A 14,231-nucleotide genomic window follows, 5' to 3' on the forward strand; every position below is an offset into this window, starting at 1 on the left:
CCTTCCTGGAAATGTCAGAACTGCCAGTCCACATTTACTGACTTGCTAACAAATTGCAGGTGTTTTTCTATGTGTACAGGAAGATTAAACTCCATAAAATTGCCCCCTTCATCCCCTCCCACTTCCACCCCAGCACACTAATACACTCAGAAATATTTTCAGTAAATCCTGTTACCAGCTATCGTATTTTATCCTACTGTTGGTGACCCTGACAAATAGAAATCTGAGACAATATAGCCTATATAACACTATAAGCTATGGCCCATTCTTTAAGCTTCAAGAAGCCATGAAGCCCTATTTCTCTACAGCAAGGGAGCAACTTTTGATGGTATGCCAAGTAGTGACTGGAGTTGGTTGGAATTTTTCATTCAAAGTTGGTTTTAGCCTGGTTTACTAAGGAAATAAGGCAGAAACCCCCTAGTTCACGTTTTGTCTCTTTACCATCCCAACAAAACTTTGATTTTGCTGGCCAGTTTAAACCAACTCGAAGGGGTCTTTTTGGCCCCAAACTATGCGGCTTGTACAAGTTCAGAAAAAAATCAGTGTCTGGGTATAGGAGAGAAACCCTGCGAAGTACACCCATCCTGTGCTGAAGTAAAGCTGCAATGTGAGCTTGGGACTCAGCAGATACCAGAGACTCCATGGAAGAGAATATCGTTATAAATATTCCCACTGTGAGAATATCTTTGAAAGCTACTTACATCTTATCACACATCAGAGAACCCTGTCAACCTTGAAAGAATCGTAGAAAGCCAGGCCTCACTAGTCCAATGTGGCTATTTGTTTGTTTCATTAGATTGCTTTTCAGAAGTGTAATGTTAACTAAAAACAGATTTTCATGGAACTATACATTTTTAGCATTTTTTTAATGTTGTATGACTGACGTGCTTAGGTTATTAGGGAAGCATATAGGCATTTTTATTTAAAAAAACCCAAGCAATTTCACACAATGAGATCTGAGACTGGGACCTAGGCTTCCCGGTTTCTACCCCTCCAGTACTCTGCACTGTCCCTTCTGGCTGTTGGAGACCCACCTGCTGGCCTTTACAGCTGAAGCTGTTTACAGCAGGTTGCTTTTTACACACATACTCATTTTCACCAAGCATAACACGGCATGTGGGCACTATTACACTGAAGATCACAGTTCTGCTGAAAAAGTTAAGAATATGAAATCAGTCTAGTTGGAAAACAACACCATGAACAGGCTGAAAATTCTCATACTTAGTTTCAGCTTCCATCTGGCTTTGACACCTACAGGTACACTCTAACCCCACTGATGCACCTGCTTGTGAGCCCACCTGTACTCGTACCCTGGCACACAACCATACAAGCACTGATGTGCCCAGTCCCAGATGCACACCAGACCAGTAGCACCAATTTGCTCTGGTCTTGCTGCCATTTTTGTGAATAGCTTCTAGGTTTATCTTTCTACAAAAACCACTGCATCTAGCTTCAGAGTGTGGGGACTTGCATAACAGTTCAGCCTCCAGAGAAAATGTCAGTATATTCCTGCCATCGCAAGGTGCAGTTCATGATACAAAATAGTCAACATGTAGGCTACTCCTGGAGCTGTGCCTGTATCATGAGTCATTTCTAGTCCATGCAGATACTAGAAGCTGAACTTTTCTGCCTTCCAGTCCTTGATTTTCCTTCTCTGTTCTTCTTGGTCTATACATAGACCAGTTTATGAACAACCCCATTGTAAACCATTCCCCAAGGAAGCTGGAGGGAGACACAAAGCCTCCTCATTAGGAACAATACCTGTATTACAGAGGTTTGTAATATACACAAAGACTGTGTAGGACCACTTCTTCAGGTGTCTCTGTCAAAGGGGAGAGCTTTTTCCTTCTTTTTTTCATCTTTACTCTGGGCAGCTTTTTTTTTTCATGCAAGTTGTTGAACCCCCAACATGTAATGTTGCCCTTTCATCCATCAAAGGAAGGACTAAGCATGAGAAGGATGGGGAGTTTGTCTAGGGAAACTCATCCAGGAGCTGTCAGGCTGTAGCTATCTCCCTTTCAAGCTTTTGTGTTCTCAACATCTATCAGTATCAAGCTGCTCTGGGTCTCTGACCTATATCCAGTACCCTTTCTAATCTGGAATCTACTTAGCAGAAGAGTATTCAGAACACCAGGAGAGGTGCACACTTTGGAGCCACATATAAGAAAAGGCTCATTGGACCCCATCCTAAGAGAGGATTATCCTCCTGACTCCTGCAATTGCAGCACATCCAGTAAAAGGCCGTGACTGATCAGCAGGCACATACTGCCAGACTTCAACTTGCTTTACCAGTTACCCATACCACTGGCATTAAAGGCAAGGAATATCCACCTGCAGAAAGGAGAAAAGGAAAAGGAGGGCAAATAAAACCTACTTGGACTACCTAGAAGTAATTTTACATGTGTAGGGTTGAAAAACCTTGTTAATTTTATGCACCAGAAGGGGCCAGATGACAACTGAGATACTCTGAGAGGTTCATTAATTGCTAGAGAAGGCTCTCAGGAAGAGATCAGCTCAGCAGTTTGGTCCTTAGGCTGGCCACAGAACACACACAAAGAAGGAAAGATAGAGGGAGATCAGTTGTTTGCCCTGTTGTGGAGGTGAGCTCATGCTGGTTCTGCTGGCAGTCCCATCTCTCCCACCTGGAAATGGTAGCCATATTCCATGGATTACCACTTTGTTCAAATTGTCATGTTCTTTGTAGCTGATGGAGGATCTAGTTCTCACACACTTTTGAGTCAACTTTGTGTTCCTTATCGTGCAGCTTGCAGTAAGAAAAGGAGAGGGAGGGTCAGGGTCTTGTGAAGGGATGGCAGAGGGAAATTTCTGCCTTTTGATCAGTGCAGTAAACACCATCTTTGTGCACTGCTTGCAACTCCCTGCAGCCTCTGTACCCCAGAGCACTCCAAGCTTTGGCGTGATAAGTGAGAGTAAATACTGCGATAATTCACATGCTTCCCTTCCCCCCTCCTGACCTTAATGGAAACCACATGAGGAACACAGGACACAGGGGAGGATCACTGGGAAAGGCAAAGCTATGCAAACAATTAGCCACTGAGTTGATGGCATGAAAGCCTGGCAGCTGCCTCACACCTCTCTCCTGCCAGGGAGCCACTGCCTCCAGCTCTTCATAAGCACAAGCTGCACCTCCTGTCACTGCTCTGAAGTGGCAAGACAGTGAGGGCACAGAGGACCAGGAAGAGAGGCAGAAGGGGCAACTTGGCTTTCCTGCTCCCAATCCTTCCCCGCTAGAGTGGGATCTGCTACCTGCACATCTTCAGTGGGATACTGTTATTACTATTGATAGACTCAAGCAGACATTCATTTTCTCCTGACCCAAAAACATGAACAGAAGAAAAGAATTTCTTCAAACTTTCCAAAACAATTAAACTTCAAACAGAGACCAAGCCTAAAGCATTTCAGTCAGAAAGCAGATGTTTTCAAAGCTCTGAACATACATCAAAATGGGGCTTAGAAAGTCCTGGAGGAAGTATGTAACTACCTTTAGAAAGCTATCTTGCTCAAAAGGGAATTAACATCCACAGGAAGCGATAATCCACAGGGTGAAGCTGACCTACAGTGATGAATACAATTCTCTAAAGACTATATACCAAATGACCGAAACAGTGATTGACTCTTGTAGAATTAACTGGGTTAGCACAGTTCTTTGAAGAAAGGCTGTCACCATCTCAAACAGTCTCTAATATACTGTCTTCTCACATACCTTCCCATTCATACAGTTTTCAAGAGAAGGTGACATGAGGAATTACTGTGACTCAGGCACAGCAGGGTATGGGAAAGCATATCTATGTGTGTACGTGGGTGTGTGTATGCATATAAGCATGCATGCCATATGGCTGCTCTTCCCACTACCTTTTCATTGCATTCAGTGGATTGTTGACCTCAAATGACATTCTTGGTGGGTTCTCTCACTCAATAACGTGAAGGAGCTCACACACCTTCCCTGGAATCTCTAATGAATTATGGAGGAAAGATGGTTTAGTATTACTGCTATGCTCTGAGACCTGGGGCTCACAGCTCAACCACGGCCTTCCTGCATGCCACACGGTGTGAGAAACACCTAACCATGCTTTCCCTTAATTTCCTTTTCTAAAATAGAAACAATAGCATATACTTGAAAAGAGTACTTTCTGCAGCTCCTGAGCGCGTTGAAATTCTCAAAAAGAAGCAAGGGGGATAAAAAGAATCTTTTAGGTTATTTTGAAGGACCAATTGATAAAGATGATGCCAGAAGAAAGAGAAAATAAAAAATAAAAGTCAGTTTGTAAAAAATATTATCAGGTGAAGAAAATGTGAATTTTATTAACTGAAGCTCATCTATTCAAGTAACCTTGGAATTGAAGCAACACTGGAAACAAGAAAGATGATTCTGTATCGATCATGGGATTCATTATAATTTTTCAGTGTATGCATTTGAAAGATGCAATGTCTACAGAAGTGCTCCCTAATGTATAAAATCCACTAGCTGCCACTCTCAATTAAATGTAGTTAATGAGATCTCTGTTCACCCTATAGAGAAGAGGGTTGTGTCTCCATAGTTCATTGAAAATGGAGTTAAAACACGGCTGAGAATTTAATTGGTTATTGTGGATATCACCAGGACATGTCTCCTATGGTCTGTCTGGTATATATGAGGTTCATAAAATCCAATAAAGCATTTAAACAAAATCCAATAGATGCCTGAGGCCCTGGGCTTTAATACCAGAACATGAAGTAGACATACACAGAAATGACAACTGACAGGGTATCCCTTGCTGATCTACACATGACAAAGGAGAAATAGCTTTCACAGCTGTGTTACGCTCCCCTAGATGTAGCAGGGCACTGTTTTGTCCTGTGTCAAAGAGGTGCAAGAGAAACAAGTTACAGCTGTCATGCTCCATCATGTGCCAGAAGAAGGAGGAAGCATCTTCTGGGAGCTGCCAAGGGGCAACCATTTGCTTTTTCTTTTTGGGACTCATGGGAGACAAATGACCTGGAGCAAGCACAGGGCTATTGAGGTGATTCTAGCAATTGGAGGTTGAGAAAGATGGCTGCTGGTGGTGACGATTAGGCCTATGTTGTTTCGTCCAGTTTTCTGGTCAGAGATTCTTATAGTCTGGTTTTAAATGAACAAGTGAAGTTCACCCCTCACCTCTCTGGGAGATTTTTTCCATGGGATGACAGAATGGAAGGTGGTCTCTGCTGAAATTCCTCTTCACTTTATTTTATGCCTGGGCTCCCAGTTCATCCCCAGAAACATAGTGACCTCTTCCATTCTTTCAGCAGCTTGCTGGGAGTTCATTTCTCTTCTGGAAAGGGTGCAGGAAGAAAGCTGAATTGGGGGATCCCTGCCTGACTTTGCTTGGAAATTTATTTTTCTCCTGGCCACCAGTTAAGAGGGAACAAAACCAAAACAAAAAAGTCAACATTGCAAATTCAGCATATTTTTTCATCTCCGAGGGTCTAAAAATACTCTGGAATTATTGAGCTGAAAATCGCAGTTATAATAAAGTGGAAATGATCCCATCAGGCAAGACAGGCCAGCTGTATCATTACTGTTGCTGGGCTGAATCCTCAGAGAGACTATTACACCATCAGCTGAGCAATTACAAAGACTCTAACTGCACTCCCTGCAATAACTATCCTTAAGTGGGCATTGGCCTAACAGATTGTGCAGCAGCCAGACAAAAAGCTGAGCTGAGCGGCTGGGAAGGGGGGGCAGGGTGAAGATTAGATGCCTTGTAGCAATAAACTGAGCACTACTGTATATTGAGTATTAGCAATGTTCACTCACCTGTTTCTCATACTGATTTCCTATGAATCGTCCTATTTGGGGTTCTCCTCAAAACATTGCTTTGATCCATGCGGGACAGCAGCCCCCAAGCTCCCTCTTTAATCTATGTGATTCTTACAAGCTTCCAAATCTTTCAGTTGTGTCTTGAGTATGGCTCCAGAGGTTATAGGTTCCCAGAGAGCTGTACTGAGTCAGGACAAAGCAGCTGCCACTTAAGCTAGCAGCAGCTTGTTAGCTTGTTGGGGTAACCAGCTAAAGCAGGAACCACAAGTTACAGATGGCAGCAGTAGCACAGCTCATCCTGCTCTAACTGAAATGAACTTTTACTGTGATTAGCTCAGCTGGCTCTGCTTACAGCAAAGCTAAGTTTGGCCCTTTCCCTTGTCTGTTTCCCTCTCTGTTTTTTCTCCTGTTCTCTTTTGCTGCTGGTACAAATATTCCTGCAGTTCCTGTTAAGAAATCCACTATCACATCAGCTTCATATCTCATCTGAAAACATCACTTTTCTTTCTCTCTAGTTTGTGGGCTGGTTCTGTCCTTCAGCGTGACTCGGCTGCACTGTGGTAGATGGCACTTTTTCGGATTACTTTGTTTTACTTGGCATGGAGGGGGCTGCTGTGCAGCAAGGGAGGGGCAGGGGAAGAGAGCTGCTGATTCATTGCAGCTGTTTAAACAATCCAATCACCTCATCCTCTCCTTTCCTTCCGAAAGCCCCACTCAGCATTTCAAGGCCAGCCTAGGCTCCTGCTTGCTTTTGTTTTTCTGCCCCTTATGGATATGGCAACAGCAGAATGATGTTGTTGGGTCGTGCATTCTGTAACCAGGGTCCACCTCCAGGTCCTGCAGAATCCAAACCCACGACTCACTCAGAATAAACATACATCACCAGCACTCCAGCTCCCCTTACCCATGGTTTCATGTGCACTAATTCAGTGGTTGAACGTAGGCTACATTTATTGCCGTGTCCAGGGCGACCTTGCAGGGGAAATAATAGAAATATATCTGGAGGGCACACTTTAGAAAAAGCTCCTGGGATTAATCACACTGTGCAAGGAATATATTTTTCTTTTCTTGAGGAAATTTTGGCAGAATATGGTTATTTAAATTGGGGGGGGGGGGGAACGTACTTGCAGGACCAGGAAGAGAATTCATTCTTCTGCAGGTAATGGAGGAATATTTGGCCTGCCAAAGGCCAGAGACTCCACTCATTTTTGGAATGAGCTTTTCCTGAGACCAGTGGACAGTTATGGTATGTGTAGCATGGAGACACACAGCATTGAATCCTAACCCAAAAGTCTAGGGAGGCAAACAAAAGGACTCAGAGATAAAGCTTGGTATGCATAGGACCTGGGTTCTAGAAATGCCTGCAAGAGCAGGAATTAAGATTTATGTACACAACTCCTATGTTCTTGTGAGGTTAATTATGTGACCTTAGGTTTAGTAACTGTTAGGAAGAGCTGGGTAACTTTGGGGCACTGTCAAAGAACAAGGAATTAAAGGAATATAAAAGGCATTTATGGCCTGGACCAGCAATCGAGGCATGTGGACAACCACCACAGCGTATTTACAGAAATTGTGGTGCAGGTGGTCAAATGGATGTAAAATCCCTGGATCTTGGTTCTGCTCCTGATTTGAACAATATTGTGCGAGTTGCTTCACTACTCTCTGTTTTCATCTTGCCTTTCCTTTGTCTTATTTAGCTAAAAAATATCTGCGTAAAGTGTGTTTAGATACCACCTGCTATAGCAGCATCATGAACTTCATGATATCTCCAGACAACTTGGTAACAATTCTAAAGATCACACTGATTAGTACATTAGAGACAAATGGGAGAGAGACTTACCAGGATGCTAGGAGATAGCTAGAGGGATAAACATCTCTAGTACTATGTGCAAGATAAACTGGGATTATCAGATTGACACAGAGCATTTATGCTTTCCCCACAGAAGGATGTTATCATCTTCAGATTATGTGCAGAGACTGGATGGAAACAAAACACTATCAAGTGAGGCCAAAAGGAGACTTCCTACGTGCGACTGTGGTTTGGGACGTGCTTTCCCAAGTACTTGGCGTCTTTCCTTTCTTAATAACATGAGAAGAAAAGCATGTGGAAGCTGAGCTCTGCATGGGAAACTAGTGTATAGCTTTGGGGCCTGGAAGAATGAAGTTAAGCGCTGGAACTGCTCTCAGACATGGAAGACCTCTGGAGGGAAGGCAGAAGCCAGGGAACACCGAGAACATGATCAGCACTGCCTCTCCCTAAGGACTGGTGTCTGGATTTTGTTATGAAGTGACCATTTTTTAGCAAATTGTATGCTCTACTTGTGGATGAGAGGATAGTGGTGAATCTTGTTTTAGCTTGAGTACAGAAATGTCTTTGACACAGTCTCCCATAGTATCCTTGTAGTAAAACTGGTGAGATTTGATCTGAATAGGTGGACTATGAAGTAAGTGGAAAACAGGAGTAACCTCCAGGCTCAAATGGTTGTGCCTGGTTACTAGTGGTCCCTAAGGATCAAGACTGGGAACAGTACTTTTTCATGTCAGGTGCTGTCTATGTTAATAAACTGGACTTTGGGAGAGAGTGCACCTTAGCAAGTTTGTGGATGGTACTAAATTTGGATGCTAGAGGACAGGGCTGTTATCCAAAGGGACATTTACAGGCTGGAAAAATGGGTTGAGGAACCAGATGGAGTTTCAAGAAAGACAAAGTCCTGCAGCTGGTACAGGATAATTCCATGCAAGTTTGAGAATCTATATTTCAGTCAATGCCATTTGTCCTGACCACAGCCAGGGAATTCTTTCACTCAGTGGGCACCAGCTGGATAGAAAGCAACTTTGCAGAAAAAGGCCTGGGGATTCTAGTCTAACATGATTCTAATCTAACCTGAGCCAGCAATGTACCTTTGCATCAAAGGCATGCAACCCATACTGTGCTGTATTAGCAAGAATGGGACCAGCTAGTCAGAGGTGATTATTCTCCTCTCTTTGGCACTAGTGAGACTACACTTGGGAGTACTGTGTCAGTTTTGGGACGTCAGCGCAAGAGAACAATGACGTACTGCAGCAAGTCCAACAGAGGCCACAGTAATTAAGAGGACAGCCAGAGCACTCGAAAACCAAGGAAAGGCTGAGAGAGCTGGGTTTCTTCCCCATAATAGAAGATTAGGGGGAGATATTGCTGTCTTCGATTGTATAATGGGAATCCATAGAGGAAACTGAACTAGACTTCACTCAGGTACGCAGTGACAGTCTGAGAGGCAATGGACACAAGTTGCAACACAAGAAATTCAGGGGAAAAAAATTCATAATGCGGGAGTTGAACACTGGAATAGGTTCCCCAAGAAATGGAGGAATCTCCATTCTCAGAGATATTCAAAACTTGAGTGGATACAAAGGCCTGAGTAACCTAATCAAAGCTGACCCTGCTTCAACTGGGGGGGGCTGGACTGGATGACCTCCAGAGGTCCCTTCTGACCTCAGTTGATCTACAACTTACTCCAAAAAACATGGTCTTCATCATCCTGCATTCAGCCCAGAAGCATACCTGTGTTTTGAGACCAGGCTTTCTATAGTACTATCTTCCTTGTAATGGTCCTCCAGGAAAGCCATCTCCTGAGAATGAGAGAAACCTGGCTTAAGTGTCTTTCCCTGCTTTGTGGCCTGAGAGGCTCCCGCATCCATGAGGCTTTCATCAGTCTCAGGAAGGCCAGGTATACCTTTGGTTTGCTTATGGAGTTTTTTCCACCACAACCTGCAGAAATCAAAAATCAGTGCCACAGATGAATGCTGACACTTGATGCAGGCAGAACATATCCCGAGGACTCCTCAGTACTGCAGGCAAGCCAGGTCTTACCGGATAGCACGTGGGCCAGCATACTCAGATGGGGCCAGGCAGCCTGATAGCACCTGGGCCATCAGGTGACCACTGAATTTGCCTTTTTGTTTCGAATATATGGAACACCAGTATATCTATTTGATTTCAGTCACCATGGGCCTAGCTGGAGATTTGGGAAACCTTTTCAAAGGTTTGCGATTTTTCCTGACCACAGCCTGTGGGTTTCTTTCACTCATGTTTCTGGGCAAACAGCAAGTCTCTCAGATCAGTAATGCAGCCAGAATGGACACTGAATTCTGTTATCTCAGAATTGGCAACATTTATATTACACATTAGTATAACAAACAGTTGACGTAAGCCAAAGTTGTACCAGGCCCTTAGATATTTATCTAAAATAACAGAATCACATTACTATTTTGGTAGCAGATGAATCAAAGAGAGTTCCATGTCTTACCACAAGCCTTCCCCGCTTCCCTCCCACTTTGCAAGAGTCTAGGCTGTGGGAGAGGGTACGTACCCCAGCCCTGTTTCCTACACAATTGCTACCTCATCTGTCTTGCACCAGTTGTCAGGAAAAATATGTGGTTTTGTTCAAATCAGTGAAAGCTTGACTGAGAAAGAAATTAAATTATTTCAGTTTGGATTGGTAGGATCCCACCCAGTGTGGAAACAGGCATCTTGAATATAACAAACAATTTAGGATTAAATTGCACACTTGGTTCCATATGATTGACTTCCCTGGGATTGTGCTGACAGAAATGAAAACAGAACTTAACTCCTCAGATTTCAATTAAGTAGATAAGTCATTGTCTATGCCTCCCTCCTGGTTACTTTGAGAAAAAAAAAGTCCATTATTAACTTACAAGATCGCCAGACTTGGAATTCTATAGTTGTCAAGTTCTGTAATGTAATATACGCCCAGAAAAGATATTGTCAAACCTAAATGCAGACGTGATGTGAATGAGAGGCCTGAGAGCACTCAATGCACCGAGCATGAGCCCCCTTGCTGTTGCCTCAATAACCCACCTCAAGGTATCATTTACAGTTTTATCAGCTTTTACAGGTTTATCTTGTTCCACACAAGTGCATTATGCAGGAGTGTGTGATATAGGCTAGTCACTCCCAGTGGCTGACCACAGGAAGCCAGGCCATAGTCATCTGCAAGGTATGAGTGCTATGAGGATCTCAGACTGCATGTTACCAAGGCTCTCTGTAGACTCTTTTGGCCTATTTACCTCATGTTGCAGTGCATATTTAAATTTAAATGGCAGCTAAAAGCCCAGTGTACTGACCTAATCATCATTCAAATATTTTTTCCATTGCTTTTCTCTGTCCGTATCTGCTGCTATAATAAATTAGCTTGCTGTGTAATGGGTTTATGGTGTTGGGTTTTTTCCTCGACACCCTCAATAAATGTGAGAAGCTCCGAAGGGCAGGGAAAGAGCACACTACTCAGCAGAAAGGGGCTTTTGTGCTTCTCACAAATAGTATAGTAAATAAAGAAGCAGAACAGCACCTAGACTGTGTCAGCAATACATTGTATTATCATACCTAATAGTTTATCCTTCACAGGAAAAGAAAATATTTAAATTCCTGGGTTTTAATCTGCTATAGACCAAACAGGAATTTTATAATTTTTCTATGAAGTGAAAATCTATATATTCCTCACTTTCAGAAAGCATTCATTCCAAGATTCTGAAATGTTGTTCTGAACGTGTTTTCACAGTATTTCAGGATATGAGAGGAACTATGACAACTGCTGACATAAAGCTTAATAGAATAATGGAAATACTCTATTACATTTAATCACTAAGGGCACCTGCTACTTAGTACTGATTGAAGCAACTTATCTTAATTTCTAGATCAAGTGTCTTCTGTTAGTGCCTTAATGAAACAGTGTGGCATACAAGAAAAATTGCTTTGCTTTGCATATTGCCATTTAAGATGATTCAGGGGAAAAATCAACCCAAACAAACATTTCAGTATTTTCCCTGTTTTGTAAACATCTCAATTTCCATGAAAAACCTTTTACAACAGAAGTGTCTCTTGGGCAACTTTAGTCTATGCACAATATGAGTTCATTCCTAAAAAAAAAAAAAAAGAGGTCAGTAAAGCCCAAGCAGGAAGGACACTCTTATTTAATCTTTGGAATGTCCTATTTCAGTGTTGTTCAAGCCACCTCATGTTGATTTAAGTAGAGTAAGTGTAGGATCCCCCTGCTCCAAGGTATGAATATTCTCACTGCCATGCTGCACCAAGTTAAAAATATCTGGTTTAGTTAGGAAGGGTCACAAACTACATATAGTCAGGGCAATAAAAACAAAGATCTAGCTTGTCAAAAGCAGGGGCATATTAGTAAGCATTTCGAAGCATTACTTTAAAAGTAGATGTCAGATGATAGGGGCTCTTGGGGAACTAGGGGAATCAGTCCTCAGGCACTGGCAGCAAGGAAGGAGAGAGAAAGGCAGCGCAGTGGTGGCAGGAGGCTGCTGAGGAGCAAAGTGGGAGCGCTCACTGCCGGCTAATTCAGCTACCGAACCAGACTGGAAGGTCTACTTGCACAGCCCTGCTTACAGGTAGACCCCACTGAGAGTGCAGTAGCTAAACAACTTTCAAAATCAGTATATATATTACACAGTTTTACTGTTTCCCTCCTCCTGTGCTGCTTCTCTCCCTTCTTAGACAATCCCTGCAAGGGATAGCAGTTGCATTTTGCCCCCTGCTTCTTTGATTCTAGTGCCATTTCCTACTCTGGTGTCTCCCCTGAGGGCCGCTATTACACTCCTCTTCCCAACCCCACCCTATTTCTGCCCTTTCCTCTCAAGGCTTAATTTCCCTGACTTTGATCCTTTAATTGGCTATTTCCCGCTTTCAGCCATTAGCTGCTTCCCTGTGTGCTGGCCACCATCCCATGCTTCATCTACATTTTGAAAAAAAGGTGAAGCATAGACCAGAAATGGCACCCAGGAGCACACAACTGTTCTGTGAGGGGACTGAATAAGCCAGAAAAGCAGGAGCACGTATCTGTTAATGAGGAGCATTTGCAGTCGCTGTTACCTGAGGCTTTCTTAGTAGTTCTGCAGCTTTGCAAGATCTTGTAGCACCCAAGACTGTGCTATCCACTGCTATACAGAATGATGAGATCTCCTGCGAGAAGGATTTTGTGCGTAAAGATTTTACCCACTGGCACTGTCACAAAACAAACAAAAAACCCAACTCAGATACTTCAGCGTACTGTAGCATAAGGAGCTAAGATCAAAATTAAACCCTTATAAACTAATCACAGATGTGCAAGAGCTAGTAAGGAAAACATTTTCTAGTATGTGGATATCTTTGATATTTCTCATATTTTGGAGAGGGAGATGCATACAACCTGGAAGAAACTTCTGAAATGTTGTAAATCCAGCTTCAAGTTTCTTTTCTACCTTCCAGGTGACTGTCAGACAGTGCTTGGAGTCTTTCTCACTTTCCTGATATGAGCTGAAATTTTAATCAAACCCAGCACACTCATAAAATATCTCCCCAGAAAACCCCAATATGTCAAAAATTCTCACCACTTCTAGAAAGAATTCTTAGGACTTGGAATAATTTGCTACATGATTCTGGCATCTTCAATCCATTAAGCTGCTAGAGGGGGAGGAGAGCTTAAAATGAGAGAGAACTATAGTAGCAGCAGGGGAGTAAAAAGGGAAGCTGAGATGAGACGGAAAGGGAAGGAAGAAGAAAGAAGCATGGGATGCAGAGCAGCATAGATAGCTAATTCTCTTCCTAGGACAGGCCAACAGCTAGATTTTTTTTCTGAGAAGGATCGGCCCACCTCACAGCTGCTCAGAACATAAGCTGGGAGATGGGAAGGGAAACAGGAAAAATAGCAGTTCACCGCCAAGCAGAAATTGCACTGGAAACAAGCACCTGGGAACATGCAAGATGGATTTGCAGGCACAGCTATGCAAGATGGAGAAAGAAGCCATATTCTGCAGGGTAGGAAAGTCCACTGAAGAGTGCTCAGGTGCCCAGTGTGATCTTCTTTCTTCAGAGTTAATTCCCACAATTTGGAGAAGAAAAAAGAAAATGGCAATAAAAATTACTGTTATTTTTATAGCAGCATCTACTCTGTTGGTGCCTGCCCTCACAGTTTCGAGTCTCCCTGACCATCAGTTGCATGCTGTCCCTTCACTACATTTGAGTAGTGACCCAAGTCCAAACCCACGGCCTATTTGCTGCCAGAAAACACTTTCCCAAGGCACTTTCTCCCATTGCAACAGATCTTCTGGACAGTAGATTTCATGGATCTGTTAACTGTGTGGATTTCTAATTGGGGCAATGTAAAAACACAGACTGTTCGTCATGCAAGGCTTGCTTGCTGTCGTGATATCACAGTCTGGGACTGATATTTCTGGTAATGGAATCAGCCAAAAACAGCAACAGCTTAGTTTTCCTCACATTTTGTATATACAGGAAGAACTTACATTATAAACACTGATTGAAGTTCAAAAAGAGAACTAGTCAAGTTACTTTAAGAGACATTTCTAAGTGAAAACATGGGGATTCAAAACTTTAAGAAGAAACAAAATACTTGTATGAAATTTAATAATT

The 14,231-nt window shown here is 42.8% G+C and overlaps 1 long non-coding RNA gene across 1 annotated transcript; it reads right to left on the reverse strand.

Moving 5' to 3' along the window:
• Positions 1–11,157: 11,157 nt before the first annotated feature.
• LOC142602067 (uncharacterized) lies at positions 11,158–12,782 on the reverse strand. The gene is made up of 2 exons (XR_012835728.1): positions 12,693–12,782; positions 11,158–11,719 (listed from the first exon to the last, which is right to left on the reverse strand). It is a non-coding gene; the product is annotated as an uncharacterized LOC142602067 (long non-coding RNA).
• Between the last annotated feature and the right edge of the window lie 1,449 nt (positions 12,783–14,231).

The sequence above is a fragment of the Balearica regulorum genome, chromosome 5, assembly GCF_011004875.1.
Source record: "Balearica regulorum gibbericeps isolate bBalReg1 chromosome 5, bBalReg1.pri, whole genome shotgun sequence".
NCBI classification, from domain to species: Eukaryota; Metazoa; Chordata; class Aves; order Gruiformes; family Gruidae; genus Balearica; species Balearica regulorum.